This window comes from Triticum urartu, chromosome 3A (genome assembly GCF_056163025.1).
Source record: "Triticum urartu cultivar PI428250 chromosome 3A, HENAU_Tu73, whole genome shotgun sequence".
Classification (NCBI taxonomy): domain Eukaryota; kingdom Viridiplantae; phylum Streptophyta; class Magnoliopsida; order Poales; family Poaceae; genus Triticum; species Triticum urartu.
Genome location: NC_141875.1, coordinates 28409230 through 28432231, shown reverse-complemented (window position 1 = coordinate 28432231; position 23002 = coordinate 28409230). Strand labels below are relative to the sequence as shown.

Here is a 23002-nt window from a genome sequence, read left to right as displayed (position 1 = left end):
CGCGCCATGGCGGACGACGGCATGGATCCCACCCAGTACTAGCACAACAGGCTCGGCGCGCTCGCCGCGCAGAAGGCCGCCGGCGTCAACCCCTACCCGCACGCCTTCCAGCCCACCGTCTCCGTCGCCGACTACGTCCACAGGTACAGGGGCCTGGCTGACGGGGAGAAGCTGGTCGACGTCACCGAGTCCCTGGCCCGGAGGATCATGAGCAAGAGGACGTCGTCCTCCAGCCTCCTCTTCTACGACCTCCACCGCGGCGGCGCCAAGGTCCAGGTCATGGCAGACTCCGGGACCTCGGAGCTGGAGACTCCCGAGGAATTCTCCGCTTTCCACTCTGGCGTGAAGCTTGGCGACGTGGTCGACGTGCGTGGGTTCCCTGGTAAAAGCAACCGAGGCGAGCTCAGCATATTCCCTGCACAGTTCGTCGTGCTCTCGCCCTGCCTGCACATGCTGCCGCGGCAGGCTAATAGGCACCGACGCGCGCCGCCGCTGCCGTGGGCGCCCGGCATGCCCAGGAACATGGAGAGCTACGCCCTCAAGGACCAGGAGACACGGTATCACCGACGGTACCTCGATCTCATGGTGAACCGTGAGGTGAGGTCCATCTTCATGGCGCGAGCCAGAGTCGTCTCCTTCATCCGGAGCTTCCTTGACAAGCGTGGGGTTTTGGAGGTGGACACCCCGATGATGAACGTGGTTGCCGGTGGCGCCGCCGCCAGGCCGTTCGTCACGCACCACAACGACCTGAACATGAAGTTGTACATGCGCATCGCGCCAGAGCTCTACCTGAAGCAGCTCGTCGTCGGTGGACTGGACCGCGTGTACGAGATCGGGAGGCAGTTCAGGAACGAAGGCATCGACACGATGCACAACCCCGAGTTCACGACGTGCGAGTTCTACATGGCCTATGCGGACTACAACGACCTGATGGAGCTCACGGGCGGCTACAAGGGACAGTACCACGCCAACGGCGCCGACAAGACGCCTATCGAGATCGATTTTACTCCTCCGTTCGCGCGGATCAACATGATCAAGGGACTGGAGGACATGGCCGATCTCAACATACCGGAGGAGGATCTGTCGACCGATGATGCCAATGAGTACTTGATGGAGGCTTGTGCCAGGTACGACATTACGTGCCCGCTTCCACACACGACGGCACGGCTGCTGGACACGCTTGTCGGGCACTTCCTGGAGGAGACATGCGTGAACCCGACGTTCATCATCAACCATTCGGTGATCATGAGCCCACTCGGAAAGTCACACAGGGACGAAGCCCGGCCTGGACTGACTGAAAGGTTTGAGCTGTTCATCAACAAGCATGAGGTGTGCAACGCCTACACGGAGCAGAATGACCCCGTCGTGCAGAGGGAGGGGTTTGAGGAGCAGCTCAGGGATCGTCAGGACGGTGACGATGAAGCGATGGCCATGGACGAAACCTTCTGCACTGCCCTTGAGTATGGCCTGCCACCGACCGGAGGCTGGGGTCTGGGGATTGATCGCCTCACCATGTTGCTGACGGATTCCCAGAACATAAAGGAGGTCCTCCTGTTCCCGGCCATGAAGCCTCAAGACAGCTAGCTGTTTGAAAAGATGAAATTCTTGTCCTATGAAAGAAACAAAATGGAATTTAAGTTATGGACAGTAATTGCCCATTGTCAATAAGGTTTCCTAGTTCTGTGCTTTACAAATAGTTAATTTCTGTACTTCGAGAAATAACAAGCAATGTTAACTAGTTCTATGTTATTTTAATGGACAGTAACTGCCATTGTGAATATGGTTTTCTATTTCATTGAGTTGCTATAAGCCTATAACTAACCTCATGTTCATGTAATATGTTTTGGTGTTTTTTTCTTCTGAAAAAGAGGACAACTCCGGTCCCAGAATCCCACATACGACAAGATGTTTCTGCTCCAAACGGTAGAGCAGAAACATCTGCACTCGCCGGCCGAAGCAGATGCGAGCAAACTTAAAAAACTCCGCTCCCCAGGTAGGTAAGTTGCCGTGATTTGCTACAGAATCTTTTGTTCAAAAGAAATCTCATTGCATCCAACAAAGCTTTGCGATGTGTTGGTCCAAGTAAAAAAGTAGACGCAATGCCATCATTACTCAACCTTAAGCAAGAGACAGCACAGGTTGCAACCATGGAACACTTTAAAATTTGTAAGATGGCACCCTTTTTAAACACTTGATGATGTTGTACTGGAACAACCGCAGGGAGTCATATGGAAACATCAGAAACTTACACCTGATTGCTGTTATGTGTCGCTTGTTCTTCCAAGAATTGCATGGAATTTGTTCTGCGCCAGGTTTGCAGCGTATAGAAGTTCCAATCTGGCAAACATCTACAAGTCACATAGTAGTCCTCACATAATACATCAATTGATTTGCAATGGACATATCTACTTACAGATTGTGTATAAACATGCTCAACTTATTCTCATGTCTTCAGGTCGGAAGGGAGCCGTTTATACTTTGAGCAAAATGTCACAGGGGCTTTGATCCAGTAGCACATCATTCCTTTTGTCTGACTAAATGACGCGGTTTTGATGGACAGTTAGACAAAATAGCATAAATTGGGTTTTTGCTTGGTCTAGGATAATTTTCACCCTGGGCCCTTACACCTGGCTCGATCGACCCTTATCGACCAGAAGTAGTCGTTAATCCAAAGAAATAACAACGCCGCCGCAGCTTCTTTCTTTCACTCGGACCCATATTACGAAAGCAAGAAAGGCAGCTACCGGCCAGCAGACGAGGGGCATGCAGACCCCACGGCACCGGAATTTTTCACTAGTACGACAGATGGTCGAAGCGTCCGCGCTAGCATTCCCAGAATTCCGAGCATTGCCACCATGTCTTGCTAATTTTCTGATGCCTCCTAATCCTATATGCTTCCAGCAACATTGACTACGATTTTTCTATTGAAGCTTTAGAGCTGATCCCGATTTCACTGCATTCTGATATACGTTTAGGTTTCACCATAGTGTGTCAGCAATTGCATGCAAGAGGGTCGGGGAGGTTAGTGAAGAATGGAAAAGCAGCAAGTGAAAGGGTGAGCTTTTAAAAGTAGAGGATGTAGAAGTATTGTCACGCCTGCGGTCTTAATGTTAGCCACGTCACCCATCATGTGGTACACAGACCCAGTGATGTTGTAATAAGTTGTAGCAGAAAGGAGAAAAGTCACTTGCATATGTTGATCGATCCTTCAATGTCGCTTAATAGTGATATAACTCACCATGTTATAAAGTGACTACCATCATATGTAGACCAGGCCGGAGTATGTCACTGTTTATGTTGCCAGTTATTTTCAGTAGATTTACACTTTGGACAAACCAAAAATATGTATGTGCAATCACCACCAGGTGTCCATTAAGTGAGGAAATGAGCTAGACCCAAAGCAATAGTTTGACAGGTTTAGTTTGGGTATATTACTAAAATCACCTAGAGATACATCCAAGTATAAACTAGTATAAGAAACTAGTGTTACATATTGGTACTACCATCATTCTGGATGTATTTTTTTTCTAACGTCCAATTGAAGCAAGTTACACAAAAAACATGGGGCTAAAATATATTTGTCATCTAATGCAATTTAGTAAACTTCTTTGCATTGTCTCTCTTACATAGTATTGGCTACGTGAGAGTATCTTGTGCCAGGAAAGAGAGGCTGTTTTCTTAGCACTACGTATCCTAGTAGTGGGCTGCAAAGGGGGAGACATTTCAGTAGTGGCATATTGTTGCTTGGATCTCCCTAACTTCCTGATGCCTCCTGCTCCTACAAGTAGAGAGGCAAGACATAAATGCCATCCAAGTATTATTTTCTGACAACTTAATCATCATTTTTAATTTGTCAGTCAGAATGACTAGAAACAATCGAGATTTCAAATGTGCAGGCGTACAAGTTGTGTTTGTGAGTATTGCATGTGGCAAGAGGAAAATGAAATGGGCAAGGAATGGGACTCCTCCCTTTTAAAGATGGATCCAGGAGGTAGAATCAATTTGTGTGGGGCCTTGATTATTAGTCGTCTCCCTGATCTCGGCAGCCACCTTCCATTGGCCGCAAGTCACGCAACTTCGTACTGTTCTTTTAAGTGCTGTGTTTGATATTGTTATTCCAGTGACCCGGTAGTGCCGTAGTGGCCGTCATGGTTAAAATTTTCAATGAAATTTCACATATTTCGATGAGTTCCAAAATTGTTTTCTTTTCCAAACTAAAAACCTTGGTGGTGGTAATCACAAATAGTTAATTTCTCTTCCTTTTCACAAATAGTTTATTTCTGTACTTTGAGGAATAACAAGGCAATGTTTCCGAGTTCTGTCGTATTTTAATGGACAGTAATTCCCCATTGTCAATATGGTTTTCCTTTTCATTGAGTTGCGTATAATTAACCTCATCTCTGACCATGCTGCATGTAATATTTTTTGATGTTTTTTTTTCTGAAAAAGAGGATAACTCAATCCCGACAGGGGTCCACCTCCTTTCAGGCCACCACACCCCAGATACAACAAGAATTTTCTGCTCCGAACAGCAGAAGCAGATTGGAGCGAAATTACCACCTCGGCTCCCCAGTAGGTAACTTGTTGTAATTTGCCACAGAATTTTACTTCCTGTCCAACAGAAATTTCAATACATCCAATATAGTTTAGCGATGTGTTGGTTCATGTAAAAAAAATTAGAGGGATGACCATTACTGATCCTCAGAATGTACACAAAAAGTTTTACACATTGCCATTGTACAGTGCAAAAGTTGCAACCATGAAACACTTCAACTTTGAATCATAAGATGTCACACATTTTGGACACTTAATGATGTTGTGCTCCCACAATTTTAGGGAGTCAAATTCTGCACCATATTGAGAGATCATAAACTATACCTGATTGGTGTTATGCGCAGCTTGTTCTCTCGGAATTTTACGAATTATGTTTTGCAGCAGGTTTGCAGCATATAGAAGTTACAGTCTAGACTCGTACATGTTACTTTGTCTTGCGACATTCTATTTGGCAGTGAAAATATTTTCCCTTGAATGGACGCCAAAAGGAATGGCAATCAAAATTCAGTGTAACACAAAGGAGGGCAAATCGAAAGGAGAGGGGGGCAAACACAGAAGCAGGTGCAGCCGAGCTGTGATAGACCCGTGCGTTATTGTCTTCAAGGTACTACAGGTTTCCAGATACTAGTAACCCAAAAGCACATATCAGCCTGTGAGCGCAGACCCTCCCTGTAATAAGGATACAAAGGTCCAAAAAGGTGCATATTAAACAAAACGGACGCACTAGCAGGACAAGCACGGAGCAACAGCATGTATGCACTGATCTCGCTATCCGGTTCTCGCCGGAGGAGGTGGGGAGGTCGATCGCCTCAATGAAGGCGGGGTCGGCGCCGGGGCCGGATGGCCTGCCGGTTGCCTTCTTCCAGAAATTCTGGAACGTCCTAAAACCTGTGATCATGCCAATGTTCCATGAATTCTATATCGGAACATTTGACATGGCGCGTATAAATTTTGGTGTTATCACCCTGATCCCATAAGTAGTTGGGGCGACGGACATTTGCCAATTCAGACCTATCACAGTTATCAACGTCCTGGAGCGCATCTTCTCTAAAGTCTGCACAATTAGACTCGCACTGGTAGTCGAGAGGATGAACCACCCACTTCAGACAGCCTTCTTGAAAGGGAGACGAATTCATGACGAGCTTCTGTCCCTGCATGAGATTGTGCACGAGGTACGATCGCGTGTCCAAAAGGGTGTCTTCCTCAAGCTGGACTTCCAGAAAGCCTATGATCGGCTAGACTGGGATTTCCTGCGGCTCGTTATGCAGCGTAGAGGCTTTGAGGACAAATGGTGCAACTGGATTATGCAGTTGGTACGGTCTGCCAAGACTGCGATTAACATTAACGGTGATGTGGGGCCGTTCTTCTCATCCTCTGCGGGAGTGAAGCAAGGGGATCCGATACCCCCCTGCTCTTCAATCTCGCCGTGGATGCTCTGGCAGGCATCCTGGACAAAGCTAGGAGGGCCGGCCACCTCTTGGGAGTTGCTAGTGTTGGGAATCAAAGCAGAATTTTAAAATTTTCTATGCATCACCAAGATAAATCTATGGAGTCATCTAGCAATGAGGGAGAGAGGACTGCATCTACATACCCTTGTAGATCACGAGCAGAAGCGTTCAAGAGAACGGGGTTGATGGAGTCGTACTCGTCGTGATCCAAATCACCGAAGATCCTAGCGCCCAATGGACGGCACCTCCGCGTTCAACACACGTACGGAGCGAGGACGTCTCCCGCGCCTTGATCCAGCAAGGAGGAGGGAGAGGTTGAGGAAGAGGGCTCCAACAGCAGCACGACGGCGTAGTGGTGGTGAAGCTGCAGTACTCCGGCAGGGCTTCGCCAAGCTCTTACGGAGGAGGAGAGGTGTTGGGGAGGGGAGGGGCTGCGCCTTGGATGTTCTATGCAGCCCTCCCCTTGCCCCTCTATTTATAGGGGAAGGAGGAAGGGGGCCGGCCCCCTCTAGACGAGATCTAGAGGGGGGGGGGCAAGGGAAGGGGGCTTGCCCCCCAAGCAAGGGGGGAGCCCCCTTTAGGGTTTCCCCCCCCCCCCAACCCTAGGCGCATGGGCCCAAGGGGGGGCTGTGGCCTGCCCATGTAGGGCTGGTCCCCTTTCCTCTACAGCCCATTAGGCCCTCCGAGAGAGGTGGCCCCTCCCGGTGGACCCCCGGAACCCCTCCGGTGGCCCCGGTACAATACCGATATGCCCCCGAACCTTTCCGGTGACCGTATGACAACTTCCTACATATAAATCTTCACCTCCGGACCATTCGGGAACTCCTCGTGACGTCCGGGATCTCATCCGGGACTCCGAACAACATTCGGTAATCACATATAAGTCTTCCTAACAACCCTAGCGTCACCGAACCTTTAGTGTGTAGACCCTACGGGTTCGGGAGACATGCAGACATGACCGAGACGACTCTCCGGTCAATAACCAACAGCGGGATCTGGATACCCATGTTGGCTCCCACATGCTCCACAATGATCTCATCGGATGAACCATGATGTCGAGGATTCAATCAATCTGTATACAATTCCCTTTGTCTAGCGGTACGATACTTGCCCGAGATTCGATCGTCGGTATCCCGATACCTTGTTCAATCTCGTTACCGGCAAGTCTCTTTACTCGTTCTGTAACACATCATCCCGTGATCAACTCCTTGGTCACATTGTGCACATTATGATGATGCCCTACCGAGTGGGCCCAGAGATACCTCTCCGTTTACACGGAGTGACAAATCCCAGTCTCGATTCGTGCCAACCCAACAGATACTTTCGGAGATACCTGTAGTGTACATTTATAGCCACCCAGTTATGTTGTGATGTTTGGCACACCCAAAGCACTCCTACGGTATCCGGGATTTGCACAATCTCATGGTCTAAGGAAATGATACTTGACATTAGAAAAGCTTTAGCAAACGAACTACACGATCTTGTGCTAGGCTTAGGATTGGGTCTTATCCATCACATCATTCTCCTAATGATGTGATCCCGTTATCAACGACATACAATGTCCATGGTCAGGAAACCGTAACCATCTATTGATCAACGAGCTAGTCAACTAGAGGCTTACTAGGGACATGGTGTTGTCTATGTATCCACACATGTATCTGAGTTTCCTATCAATACAATTCTAGCATGGATAATAAACAATTATCATGAAAAATGAAATATAATAATAATAACTAATTTATTATTGCCTCTAGGTCATATTTCCAACAGTCTCCCACTTGCACTAGAGTCAATAATCTAGTTCACATCGCCATGTGATTAACACTCACAGGTCACATCGCCATGTGACCAACATCCTAGAGTCTACTAGACTCAATGATCTAGTTCACATCACTATGTGATAAACCCTCAAAGAGTTCTGGGTTTGATCATGTTATGCTTGTGAGAGAGGTTGTAGTCAACGGGTCTTGCCATATTCAGATCCCTATGTATTTCGCAAAACTTTATATCGTAGATGCTGCTACCACGTTCCATTTGGAACTATTCCAAATTATTGCTCCATTATACGTATCCGGTATCTCTACTCAGAGCTATCCGGACAGGTGTTAAGCTTGCATCGACGTAACTCTTTATGTCGAACTCTTTATCACCTCCATAACCGAGAAACATTTCCTTATTCCTCTAAGGATAATTTTGACTGCTATCTGATCCAGTCCTAGATCACCTTTGTACCCTCTTGCCAGACATGTGGCAAGGCGCACAACAGGTGCTGTACTCAGCATGGCATACCGTATAGGGCCTATGACAAGAGCATAGGGGACGACCTTCGTCCTTCCTCTTTCTTCTGCTGTGGTCAATCTTTGAGTCTTACTCAACTTCACACCTTACAACTCAGGTAAGAACCCCTTCTTTGACTGATCTATTTTGAACTCCTTCAAAAAACATGTCAAGGTGTGCGTTCTTTGAAAGTATCATCAGGCGTTTTGATCTATCTCTATAGATCTTGATGCCCAATATGTAAGCAGCTTTATCCAGGTCTTCCTTTGAAAAACACTCTTCAAACAACCATTTATGCTTTCCAGAAATTCTACATTATTTCGGATCAACAATATGTCATCCACATATACTTATCAGAAATGTTGTAGTGCTCCCACTCACTTTCTTGTAAATACAAGTTTCTAGCAAACATTGTATAAACCTAAAAGCTTTGATCACTCCATCAAAACATAAATTCCGATTCCAAGATGCTTGCTCTAGTCCATAGAATGATTGCTGGAGCCAGCATACCTTTTAGCATCCTTAGGATCGACAAAACCTTTTATTGTATCACATACAACTTTTCTTATGAAAACTGGTAAGAAAACTTGTTTTGACATCCATCTGTCAGATTTCATAATCGAAAAATACAGCTAATGCTAACATGATTCTGACAGACTTAAGCATCGCTACGGGTGAGAAAATCTCATCGTAGTCAACTCCTTGAACTTGTGAAAAACTTTTTTGCCACAAGTCGAGCTTCATAGACGGTAACATTACCGCCCACGTCCGTCTTATTCTTAAAGATCCGTTTATCTCAATGTTGTGCTGGAGATGACAATGAATCGGGGTGCTTCAGGGGAGCTCCTCGCGTGGGGCTGCTTTGATGTGGCAGCCAGTTTTGCGTTGACTGGATCCAACGGCTACGCTCAAAAGGATCCGACGAGTCACGGGGTGGGGTCGTGGGGTTGCTTGTTTGGCAAGTCAGGGTAGGTTATGTTCGATTTTGAGTCCAAACTAGCGCATAGTCGTCTCTTCTTCTTTGCATACTAGTAGGTGGGGCGCGCCTCCTGTGCGTTCTTGTGCGCACTTGCCTTGGCTGTGCAGCTGTGCACGTGGATATGCAGGCCAGGGTACGAATCACAAAAACTTAGAGAAAAGTGTTCATTCAAGAGACATAGCAAGGTAATAGGTGCATATTATAAGATATTAGGTCACAATCTTACAAGGTGGATGATAGAGCACAACATTGAATTGAAATCAAAGACTAACATGCTCCAAAAGAAAAACGATCTTCACAGAAAAGTAGAGTTCATATATATAGATAGCAGGTGCTGCTGATGGCGATGTTCTAGAGATTAGCTAAAGATGATAGATAGTTCATATATATAGATAGCAGGTGCTGCTGACGACGTCGTGTCTTGAGACAATGGACGGTGAGGGAGAGGCGGCGCCCTTCCTTGCATATCTTCTTTGAACTTTAAGTTTGCAATGAACTTAATACATTCTTCAAGACCAGCAAAACATGTGGATTCTTGGGGAAAAAATCTGACCATAGTATTCAAACCTGTAGAAGTAGAAGGAACCAAATCAGCATCATATTTATTTGAACCGATTCAAGAACAAGCAGATCTATGCAGATAAGGGATGTATTGTGTTGCATGCATTAGGAACAAAATATTCAAGCAGCACCATCGAATTGCTAGTAAAAGGGGGTAGAGCAAAAGCATGTATTTAAACAGAGCACCTCCTAATAAAAGTTTCAAGAGTATAGGATACCTCTTGAGTTCTGAAACTTGAACTAAGATTTTGAGACTTGTCGTTAGTTTAGTACAACTTTAGTCGGAAGGAGTAGTAGCTAACATCTTTGGAATCACAGAAAAACAATGGTATATTATGCCTAACGCTATACGGTCCATCATAATTTTATCTTCCTCGAGTGTGTCACTGAGATTGGTCAGGGTAATGATCCCCGATGTGAATTTGAACCATTAAAACATAAGGATCAAAGACTGGGGGATGGGAGATATAAGCAGATCAATGATTGAGCTCTACTAAGGATACAAGGCACAAATATAAGAGATACTACATAAGATGGTAATGAGTTGGACTGCTCTACAAAGAAAAGTGAGCAAACCAGTATGTAAAGCTCGTTAATTTTGGTCTGGAGGCATCAGGATGGAAGTAACAAACATAAATAATAGTTACCAAATAAAATTGTTAACAAAGACATATTTAGATACATCAAACATGCCGCTCCTCTGGTCGGACCTCCTCCACATCCAAAGACGCCCCGTCAGTACCAGAATAAGCTACGTTGCCGACGGCCCAGGGCCGTCAGCATAGGCCTATGCCGACGGCCACCGTCGGCAACTCGTACGTCGGCATATCCTAGGGCGGCCGTCAGCATAGCAAAGCCGTCGGAATAGGACGCTATGCCGACGGTGTCCGTACCACCGTCGGCACACATGCACCGTCGGCAAAATTTTCCGCCTAACGGCTCCGCCGTCAAAACCGAGCCAACCATGTGCTGACACGTTGCACAGGTATCCCGACGGTAAAGCCGTCGGCATAGCTCTAGAACTTATGCCGACGGTCTAACCGTCGGCCTAGCAGTGCCACATGTCAGCTGCTGGGCAGGCCTGGCGCATAGCTACGCCGACGGTTAGACCATCGGCATACTTGCTGACCATAACAAAAAAAACAATTAAGGCTAGAAATTTACGAATGCAATTAGAGACATGATTCTAGAAATTAAATCCCAACAAACAAATATGTGTAAGAGAACTGCACTGGCAACAAGTGAGCTGCGCAAACACAACCAGAACAGCAAAGATGGCTTCGAAAACTGAATCAGTTAGTCTTCCAGCTCACACTGAATACAACTACTAGTGCTAGTAATCAAAATTAAATGGTACGGCCATCCACTCTGAAAATCAGTGCACAGATAAACGTCACAATCCACATTATTAACTTGGAAGAAAAAAACTTGTTGGTTGGGAGCGACCTTGTGTTCGTTGGATGCCGTCGCCGTCGAGATCCAAGTCAAAGTTTTAAGATATTTGCTTCTCAAGATGCAGAGCATTTTTGTCAACCTACACAACAGCACCACCACCAGCAATACTATGAGCGACAATCCAGACGGCCACCACAATTAGCTAGTAAGACATTAACACCATAATATGAAGCAAACAGAGCAATCCCAATGTGCAAAGGAATTGTACTGATTCCATTGAAACAATACCGTGGCATAAGTAACAGGTGCCACAAAACAGAGCTAGCTGCTGAGTGTAGAGCAATACTAGTATAATTTCAAATTCAGAGGACAGTTACTAAGCCATAAACACTAGATAAGCATCTCAGCTCAGGGGACAACAAAACTATAAATTCCATTGCATCAATATCAATAGGATGGCATAATGATCAGGTGGCACAAAACAAAACAAAGCTGTGGGGTGAGTCTAGCACAGAAAAACAACGGTTTGGCCATCAGTCATAGCTCTCAAGATAAAACAAAAGAGGTCTCAGTTTTAAACTGAAAAGAAACAACTAGTTATGAGAGCTTTTTCAATAGTAACTTGGAGATGCATAAAGAACAACTAGGTACGACTCACCCTGGATGCATGCATGCATGAGCATCCATACTTGCAGTGCAGGCAGTAAATAACAAACTACTATATTTCCCAAAGTATATAATAGCTTTGTAAAAAAGAGGATTGTATCAGCCAGGCACTTCTCCCAGGATCAATGTATGCATGCAATTCATCCAGGCCCAGCATGATGCTAAATCCTACTCATGTTGCTAGCACATATACATATATACACAACAAGAACGAATTCACAGGCACAAAAATGAATATCCCCTGGATAGCATGGTAATGAACCACTCACATGCAATTTGATAGGACTAGTACTAGTGATAACAATCCAACAATGTCCTAACAGCTGCAGCAACACGCACACATCAACTGCCTGAATACTGGTGAATAGCAAAGTCTATCCATACTTGACAAAGGAGCAAATCAATGTCAAGTTCATCTCAGATGTGTGGTTCATGACAACGGTAGCAGTTAACAAGATTACTGAATTTTAATTTGTGGAAGCAAGGAAACAAGCAATAGAATGCCTATCTCGTTCAACACTAGAGTAACAGCAGTAGCAAATTCAGTCCAGCATGTGAGTAAGTAAAAAATATAGATCAACAGGGAATCAAACTAGTTCAAAGAGATCTGTAACAAAATTTATAGTAAAAATCATCTAGCATTAATCAATGGTTCTGTTTTGATCCAAACTAGATGAATTCAAGGCTAATCTATTAGTCTAGTAGCAATCATCTAGTATGTGACAGTAGAGGAGTAAGTGTTATTGTACAGTTAGAAAAATACACGTCATGTGCATGGCAGCAACCGGAGGGAACAGAGGATGGAGAGGGGCTCACCATGGTGGTGCTTTAGCCGATGCAGTGCACCGCCGTCATGCCGTGGAGGGAGCCGCCGGAGGGAGCCACCACCTCGCCGGAGTTTACCCGCTGCGCGCGTCCGCCCCGCAGCCACCGGGTGCAGGAGTACCATCCACGAGGCGGAGCCGCCCATGGGACTTGCGGTGGGCTTCGGAGAGGGCGGAGCAGAGTCGCCGTCGCCGCGCCGGAGTTGGAGGGGATGCCACCCTCGGAACCCTAGCCATCGGAATGGGTCGTGGCTGATCTCTTGGGGCCATGAGAGGCAGATCTGGCCGGAGGGAAGGGAAGAGCGGAGGCAGGGGGCTCGGATCTGTGCTGCGCGTTTGCGAGGCTCGCCGGAACACGCCGGAATCGTGCGGCGTAGGCAGCGGCGGCGGGGGTAGGGAGAGACGAGAGAGAGAGAGGAAGGAGAGAGGTGGCAGGGAGGGAGAGGTGGGGCTGGTGTCGTGGTGGGGTAGGCTTCCCTGCCACGTCACCGATCCGTGGGAGGTTGCTTCCAATCAATAGGAAGCCAGCACAGATTTTGTGTTTCTTTGCACAGTTTTTTGAACAGGAAATACTCATGTTAAAATTTAGTAAAACAATAAAAAAAATCCAAATCTTCTAGGAGTAATAAACCAATACCATGGAAAATTTCATATTTATTTACACCTTGTTTGCATTTAAAAAAAATAAAAACATCCGCAAAATGACGAATGTTATGGCCTAATTCATGGCATAGTTATAGTGATATCATATTGTGTATAAGTGTGCATCTTAGAATGGAAAACAATTTTGATGAAGGGAGTTTTCATTTTATTTTCAAGCAAAATTTTGTTTTCAATTTCTGATTGCCGAAAAAGATTATTTTTGTGTGAAAACCCTACTGAATACTTGTTGCTGGATCTAGCCATTAAAATCCATGGAAAATCATACGGCGCTGGAAATCCTCGGGACCGGGCATGGTGTCACCATATAGCCCTTGTAGGGTGTGGTAAAAATCTGAGCGCGTTTCGCAAAAGGCTGACCGGAGGCCCTTTGTAAATTGCACCATCTTCGAGGTAGTATCTAGCTATCGGGATGGAAAGTGTGTGGTTTGTGAAGGAAGGGTGTTGCCCGTTGCTCTGTTGAACTCGAAACTTCTCGTGCTCTTAAAGGGGGGGGGTATTACATGACATGTGCCAGGACATGGCATTTTCGGGCCCGCTTGGAATATTTGAGACATTTATTGCATCCATAGGGTTTCAATGCGGGAAATTACAGATATGCATGGCGGCCTCCTGAAATGATGTCCAAAAGTGGTTTGTACAATCGTATATGATGTCTTTTCGGAATGTGTATACCTAGTGCAACAAAAGGAGGGGAAGGACCCACCACCGGGGGGCGAATGTACCTCGGCGGCATGCCGGATCTAGCTGTTCAAATCCACAGAAAACATACGATGTCAGAAATCCTCAAGACCTGGGACGATGTTCATATGTTCCTTGTAGGGTCTAGTAAAAGTTTGAGTGTGTTTCGTAGAAGCCTGACCGAAAGCCACTTGTAGATTGCACCATCTCCTAGGTAGTATCTGGCTATCAAGAGGGAATGTGTCCGGTTTGTGAAGGAAGTGTGCTACCCGTTGCTCCATTGACCTCAAAACTTGTCTTTCTCTCAAAGGGGGGCATTACATGACATGTGCCAAGACATGGCATTTTTTGGGCCCGCCTGGAATATTTGAGACATTTATTGCATCCGGTTCTATACCCAACACGCACGATCCCCCCTCCATGCGACGGTGGCATTGCCGTCCGTGGAGGGGGACAACACCCCGGACACCCAAGACGGGCGTCTACACATGCCACATCACTTTCACACATGCATTGGGACACGGTATGGTGTTTCGATGGCATTGTGACACTTTGAAGCCCCACCGACAGGACTAACCCTATTCCCGTTGACCAGGAGATCTAGGCCTTTGACTTTCGTCGAACGGGCTTTGACCAGTGGACTCTTCCACCTGGTTACGATTGGTCAGCCCGTAGGAACATCCACGAACACGACCTAGACCCAACCAACCACTAGATTCCCTCTGGTTCTACCTGATGCACACGTTCCCCCCCCCTCCAAATGACGTCGGCACTGGCATCCGTGGAGGGGGCAACACCCCGGAGACCCAAGACGGGCGTCTATGCATGCCACGTCAATTTCACACATGCATCAAGACCGCGTGCGCTATTTCGGTGGCATTGCCACAACCGGAAGGCCACCACAAAGCCCCTTGGCCAGGAGATCTAGGCCTTTGACTTTCGCCGGATGGGCTTTGACCAGTGGACTCTTCCAACTGGTTGTGAATAGTCATCAGGGCCGTCGATGGAGGGGGCCGAGGTGGGCGACCGCCCAGGGCCCCCAAATATTTGGGGCCCCTAATCACTAAGTATTAGTCTATTAGCTGTAGGTTTAAAATCAGGAAAAATAAAGCTCATGTGCCCATTCGCCCAAAACAGCATGTATAACAGGCCCATGAGGTCTAGAGAATCGATCAATCGATCGTTTTTCTGCCATAGTGCACTGATTGCAAACAGGCCCCAACAACGCCCGTTGGTTTTGCTTCCTTCGATCGCCCACCAAAGACTACGGTGCCAGATCTACCTGAATGCCTTCCTGCTTCGGCATCCGTCGATCGCCCATGCCCTGTCAATTACGAGCGCCATCACCTCTGGTCTTCCACTATCAGGTAATAAGTTCATTTGTTTTGATTAGGTTAGGTGGGAAGTGCTGAACGAGGCTAGATTTAGGACACAATTAAGTTTGAACTCAGTAGTTCTTGATTTTTTTGGTTGTTGGAAAATCATCATATATGTATTGTGTGATTATTTAGTTCGACCCTGATGTAAATTTAGGGTCCTATTTTGATTTTTGCCCCGGGGCCCCAAATTTTTGGAGACGGCCCTGATAGTCATCCCACAGGAACATCCCCGAACACAGCCTGGAACCAACCAACCAATAGATTCCCTCCGGTTCTACCCGACACGCACGATTCCCCCTCCAAGTGACGGCGGGACAGCCGTCCATGGAGGGGGGCAACACCTCGAAGACCCAAGACGGGCCACTACTAGGAAAAGGGCTATAGATAGGATTGATACTAATGGCGCACCATGGAAGCAGTGCACCACTACTATATACTAATGGCACACCAGTTGGTGATGCGCCATTAGTGTGGAAGAAAGTAATGGCGCACCAGAAACAGGGTGCGCCACTAGTATTAAATTATTATTTTTTCCATTTTTCCATACATACTAATGGCGCATCAGGTCGAAGTGCGCCATTACTAGTTCTAAGTAGTAATGGCGCACCAAGCAGACAGTGCGCCATTACTGTCAAATTTTTTTATTCTTTTTTTGCAAAACTACTAATGGCGCATCGTTTCACAATGCACCATTACTAGTTTAAACTAGTAATGGCGCACTATTACCCGGTGCGCCATTAGTATATATATATATTTTACTTTTTTGCAAAACTACTAATGGAGCACCACCTGCAGGTGCGCCATTAGTAACCAGGGTTACTAATGGCGCATTTGCTGGTGGTGCGCCATTAGTAACCTGGGACCCCAACAAGATATTTTGGACAGCCCCACACCTACCCACTCACTTTCCCCACTTCATTCCCTCCACCTCCTTCTCCAAGCTTTTGGCCATCTCCTCCTCCTCACCTCATTTCCACCATAGATTCATCAAAATTAAGTGGTGAAATTACCTTTTTTTGATAGGTAAGTAAGGGGAAAGCTATCTTCATGATGTAGATCTACTTTTTTTCTCCCTAGCTCGCTCCAACAACGTGCACATGCACTTTTTGTGGCCTAGCTAGATCTATGTATGTTTGTGGTGTTGCATGTGTTTATGGTGTTGCATATATGTTTGTGTTTGAAGGTACCGGTATTTGAAATGCGATAGTTGCCAATATTTTGCCGGAATGTTTTGATTCATTTCCATTTCGGCGAGAATTTTGGCACTATGCATTCTTTTTGGTCCTATTTTTAGGGAAGGTCATGCCAAATTTTTTCTTGGTTCTAAAATATCGTTTTGCTCTACCCCGCAGGCGACCATGGTCCGCACGATGACTGAAGGCATCGTGAATAGGTTTTTGAGCTCCGCGAAGGCTGAGATGCTTCAAAAGAACGAGACGGAGATAAGATGTCCGTGTCGAAGATGCAAGCTGAAGAGCCTTATTGCGGACCCGGATTCCGGGCAGGTGCGGGACCACCTGCTCTTGCATGGTTTCATGGATGGCTATCGGTGGCAAGGTGATGAAGATGACTATGAAGTCATCCATGGGGGCCGGGAAAGAAATGAGGAAGGACAACAAGACAAGTACCACCGCGGTGAGGGCGGGCGAGAAGACGAAGAATCTCCAGGACATGATCACGACGGTGAAGTTGTACACAGTCATCATGTAGAAGATGTCGTACATGATGATGAGGAAGATCAAGACGAAGGGCATGATCATGAAGATGAAGATGCCGGAGCAGACGACGATGGAGGCTGGGTGCAGGACCCTCATATTCAAGAGCTGCTTCTCAAGCAGACGGATAACGCAAGAGCTGTCGCCTGAGAGAAAGCCAAGTTGGATCAACTGGAGATAGACGCGGTTACTCCATTGTATGAAGGATGCAGGCCCGAGGATACCCGCCTGAAAGTAACGCTCATGGCTCTGGAGATGAAGGTAAAACACAAAATGACCGACGCATGCTTCGACAAGAACATGTCATTCTGGCACGAACGTCTTCCCAAGGGGAACAAGTGCCTGACCAGTTTCAAGGAGGCGAAGAAAATCGTGTGTCCTCTGGATTTACCACACGTGAAATACCATGTGTGCATGAACAATTGTATCATTTATCGGGACAAGCACGCGGAGTCTACCATATGTCCGGTGTGCGGCGTCACTCGATACAAGAAGAGGAAGAACGCTCCTCGAAAATCGGTGTGGTACTTTCCGATCACTCCTCGTCTGCAGCGGTATTTCGCGGACCCTAAGGTAGCAAAGCTCCTGCGTTGGCACGCGGATAGGGAGGAGAAGAAGCGGGAAGGTGACGTAAATGATCCGGAGATAAATAAAAAAAACAAGATGCTGAGTCACCCTAAGGATGCGAGCCGGTGACGAGCGTTGAACTTCGAATACCCAGAATTTGGGAAGGATCCAAGGAACATCGTGCTGGGCACGAGCACCGATGGAGTCAATCCATTTGGCAGCCAGAGAAGCACACATAGCAGCTGGCCTATGTTTGTGTCGATGTACAACCTTCCCCCTTGGTTGTGCATGAAGAGGAAGTACATTCACATGAGTAGGCTAATTGAAGGGCCGAAACAACCAGGGAACAACATCAATCTGTATCTGGGGCTGCTGAAGGAGGAGCTAGACACGCTGTGGAAAACGCCAGCCAATACATGGGACGCCGCAGAGAAAGAATAATTCCCTATGAGAGCCACACTGCTCACGACGGTGCACGACTATCTCGGTTACGGATATCTCGCGGGGCAGGTAGTCCACGGATTTTCTGGATGCGTAAGGTGCATGGATGACACAACGTATCGCCAGCTAGATAGAGATCCCGGGTCTTCGAAAACCGTGTTCATGGGACATCGAAGGTGGCTTTGCGATGATGACCCGTGGAGGAAACGCAAGGATCTGTTCGATGGTGAAACCGAACCCCGAAAACACCCGTGTACGAGGAGCGGCGAGGAAATAGACGAGTTGTTGAAAATTTGGAAAGACTGCCCACTGCCGGGAAAGAAGCAAAAGGCGCCAGAGCCAGGAAAGAAGTGAAATGCGCCAGAGCCGCTGCTGAAGGTATGGAAAACGAGGTCTGTTTTCTGGGACTTGCCGTACTGGAAGATCCACCGTGTGCCTCACAGCCTTGATGTCATGCATATCATGAAGAACGTGTGCGAGAGTCTGCTTGGTACCCTTCTCAACATGCCAGAGAGGACCAAAGATGGGCTGAAAGCAAGGGCAGACTTGAAATCAATGGGCATCGGGCAGGAGCTTCACGCTAATGATGACGATGATGATGATGATGAGGCGAAGCAGGACACAGAAAGTCGTCGCAAAGGCAAAAAGGCCAAGAAGACCGGAAATGACTACCCTCCCGCGTGCTTCACTCTAAGTCAGGAGGAGATCGAGCAGTTTTTCACCTGCCTCCTAGGAGTAAAACTTCCTTACGGTTACGCGGGGAAGATAAGCAGATACCTAGACCCAGCGAAGCAGAAGTTCAGCGGGATGAAGTCTCACGACTGTCACGTGCTGATGACGCAGATACTTCCAGTTGCAATCTGTGGGATCATGGACGCGCACGTCCGTGAAACGCTATTTGGCCTATGCAACTTTTTCGACGTCATCTCTCGGAAGTCGATTGGCGTGAACAACTCAGAAGGCTACAGGAAGAGATCGTGGTGATACTATGTGAGCTTGAGATGTACTTCCCGCCCGCATTCTTCAACGTTATGGTGCATCTGCTGGTCCATATCATGGAGGATATCATCCAACTCGGGCCGACGTTCCTGCACAGCATGATGCCGTTCGAAAGGATGAATGGTGTCATCAAAGGATACGTTCGCAACATGTCACATCCAGAGGGAAGTATAGCCAGGGGCTTTCTGACCGAAGAGTGCATCTCCTACTGCACGAATTATCTAGGCATCGAGAACCCCGTTGGTCTGCCCGTCAACAGGCACCTCGGCAGGCTTGCTGGATGGGGTCACCGTGAGGGTCGCCGCGAAATGCATGTCGACTTCGAGGGTCGACTCGCCGACTTTGAAAGAGCAAACCTAGTCGCGCTACAACACATAGACGTGGTCGATCCTTGGGTGGTAGAGCACAAAACCTTTATTGAGAAGACGTACAATGACCGAGGCCAACAGAGGACGGACGGAGATATACTCAAAGAGCACAACTCATGTTTCACGCGTTGGTTCAAGCAGAAGCTTCTGTCGTACCCTTTACATGAAGATTCTTCCGCGGAAGAACAACTCATATTCGCCTTGTCACAGGGCGCCGAGCACAACCTAATGACCTATGAGGCGTACGATGTGAACGGCTACACATTCTACACCGAGGACAAGGACATGAAGAGCGATGGTTATCAGAACTCCGGGGTAACGATGGAATCCTACACCGGTAACGACAAGGACAGATACTACGGAAGGATCGAGGAGATCTAGGAGCTGAGCTACGCTGGAGAGAAGGTCCCGATGTTCCGTGTCAGATGGGCCAAGAGCGTCCTAAAAGATGACCGGTATTTCACCACCATGGTTATACCCAAAGCCAAATCCAAGACCGCGGGCGCAAACGTCACCGTGAAAAATGAGCCATGGGTACTGGCTTCCCAAGTGGACCAAAGCTTCTTCATTACCGACCCGTCAAAGCCTAGTCGTGTTGTCGTGAGGAGAGGCAAAAGGAAGATCATCGGAATGGATGGAGTAGCCAATGAGCAAGACTTCGACAAGTACGGCGACCCGAAGATCGAACCTGACGACGACGATGAAGTAGCAGCACACACCACAAGAAGAAGCAGGACCACCCTACCTAAAGGACGTCCGTTCCATAGAAGAACTCCATTTGCGAAAAATAACGGCAAGAAGATTGTGAACAGATAGCTAGCTAAGATCGATTGTATTTAAATCATAGTCTTCATTTCTCGATTGTATTTCATGGGCACTTTTTGATATCATGAATATTTTTAAATTTCATGGGCACTTTTTGAATTCATGAGGACACTTGATCTCGATCCCCCTCCATCTCGATCTCGATTCCCCCTCCATCTCGATCTCGATCCCCCTCCATCTCGATCCCACCCGCACCCTCCCCCGCTACCACCACCGCCGCCGATGACCCACCGCAACCCTCCCCCGCTCCACCGCCACCAACGGGCACCCCCCGCACCCTCCCCCGCTCCACCGCCGCCGCCGATGATATTTTCAAGTAACAAATTTGAACATATTTTTAAAAAAATTATTACTGTTTTTATAAAAAAAATATTACTGTTATGATTTAAACAAGTTTGAACATATTTAAACACAAATAAATATCAAAAACAGCATTTAAAATGCATAAAAAAAATATTGGGGAGCCTGGGAATCAAACCCAGGACCTCCTGGTGTGTGTGCTGCGTGCTGACTAGTCAGGCTAGTGGATGGGTTCTGTTGTAGATAGGGTTAGGCTGTAGATATGGTTAGTGGGCTAGATTAAAAGAAAATTCTAATGGCGCACCGAGGGGAGGTGCGCCATTAGAATAGTCATACTTATGGCGCACGGCTGGGTGGTGCGCCATTAGAACCCTCCCCCTAGCTATCCTCCCTCTCCCTCGCCAAATCCCCTTCGACCCTCTCTCCCTTGCCACCAGATCCACCCGCGCGCTGCCCCGACCCACGACGCCGCCGCCCCGACCCTCACTGGACTCCACCCCTGCCGCCCCCGCGCCCCCACCCTCGCCGCCCCGACCCTCGCCGGACTCCTCCTCGCCGTCTGCACCTTCTTCCACCTCCGGCCACCGCGGCCTCACCGTCTATGGAGGTATCTGCTCGATGGACGCGCTCCTCGACGGCGGCGCGAGCCTCCCCGCGCGGCTGCTGCTCATCGACGACGGTTAGTCTCTATCCCTCCCTCCCTCTCTCCCCCGCTCATCCCCATGCCCCCACGGGGCGGCGACCTAGGGTTAGGAGCAGGAGCTCGCCGCCGCCGCCCCTCGTGCCGCTGCAGCTGCTTCTTGCGGCCGCCTTTCCCGCGCGCTCGTGCGCGGACACCGGGCCCCACGTGCGCGGACACCGTCACGCGGCTGCTGCTTCTTGTTGTCAGTTTGCTGACATACCTTCAATTCCTGCCATGCTTATCTTCAATTAACCATAGGGTTCCTAAGGTTTCTCAGATTGAGATATAAGTAATGGCCATTATAGATAGATGCGTGCAAATCACATGTTGTTAAGATTTCCATACATGTAGCTACCATTTGGTCATACAAATTGGTGCTCCTGCATATTGTTTTTGGTCCTTATAAATTGTTCAGTAGTGTTCCTGGAGGATGACTAAGGAATTAGTGCTCTGTTATGATTTCTTGATAGAATTGTCGAACTACTGTCCTATGTATTAGTACTGATTATTTGGGTCCTTATCCTTGCTTCAAAGGATGCTGGTAGGTAAATCGGTGGCCTTATTAACCATGCTATGCCATTGTTAGCTGTATTAGTACTGATTATTTGGTTAGCTGTAGTAGGAGAGTGCCTGCTGATTAGTGTTTATTTGCTTTTTTTGGCGCTTAATTGGTTATTTGTCTGAATTAGTGTTAGTTCTGACAATGATTGTTGTGCTTATGGCTTTAGAAAATGATAAACTGTTTGAATTTGATAGGCAGGTGTCCTTTTAGATTTTGTTGGTAAATCTGTTTTATTCAATGGTTATTGATAGTAGATTATCATTCCTATTTTAGGAAGGTCTATTCCTGCAATATCATTGTTACCTTTTATTTGGACTACTACTGCTAGGACTTGCTCCAGATTTTAGGATTTCTTTTCTTTTAGGATTTATTTTCTTCTAGGACTAGGTTTTTATTATTTTTTCTGTTGTGATTGTTTTTTGAGCTCTTTCTTTTTCTTTTCCTACTATCCTTATCCTAATTATCTTAAATTGTTATAATGTGTGTAACATGATTAGATCTTGGATTTGCTAGTGGACTTTGGGAGTTTCTTAGCCAGCTTGGTGACTCCATATTTTTCACTATTTCAGCAAGTCTTTTGTAAGCATTAAACTTTCAGCACTACATTTCTATCTTATGTGTACATCTGTTTGCTTCGAATTGCTATATATGTATTGTTGTTACTAAAAATGATGAAGCTCCTGTCAATTGCTATACATATATATATATATGTGTATGATGATCCTCCTTTCCTGCAGTAGTATAACTAGGATATAAAGCACATTGAACTAACAATCTTGTATGGTGCCTAAACTACCATGATTCAGGAACATCAGATGACTCGAGGGTTGCAGTACATGGAATGCATTTGCAAATGCAGCCAAAACCTGACGTATACCAAAAAAGATTGTTATATTCCTCCCTGGTACAATAAATAATAAACTAAAATAGTTCCTGGTACAAAAAGAATAAACTATACATAGTTAATTTCTTCTCTTCAGCATCTTTCTGAATGACCCTAATTGTCGCTGACAATATCTGGACAGATTGAAAACAATTTAACTTCAGTACTTCAAGTAATTTGCATGAAAGATTTTTGAAGTCCAACTTCTGAATCCAGAATTTGATTAGTTCCATAAA

The 23002-nt window shown here is 46.8% G+C and overlaps 1 pseudogene; it reads left to right on the top strand.

Annotated features, from left to right (window-relative positions):
- On the top strand, nucleotides 1-1584 carry LOC125546536 (lysine--tRNA ligase pseudogene; annotated as a pseudogene).
- Nucleotides 1585-23002: the final 21418 nt, after the last annotated feature.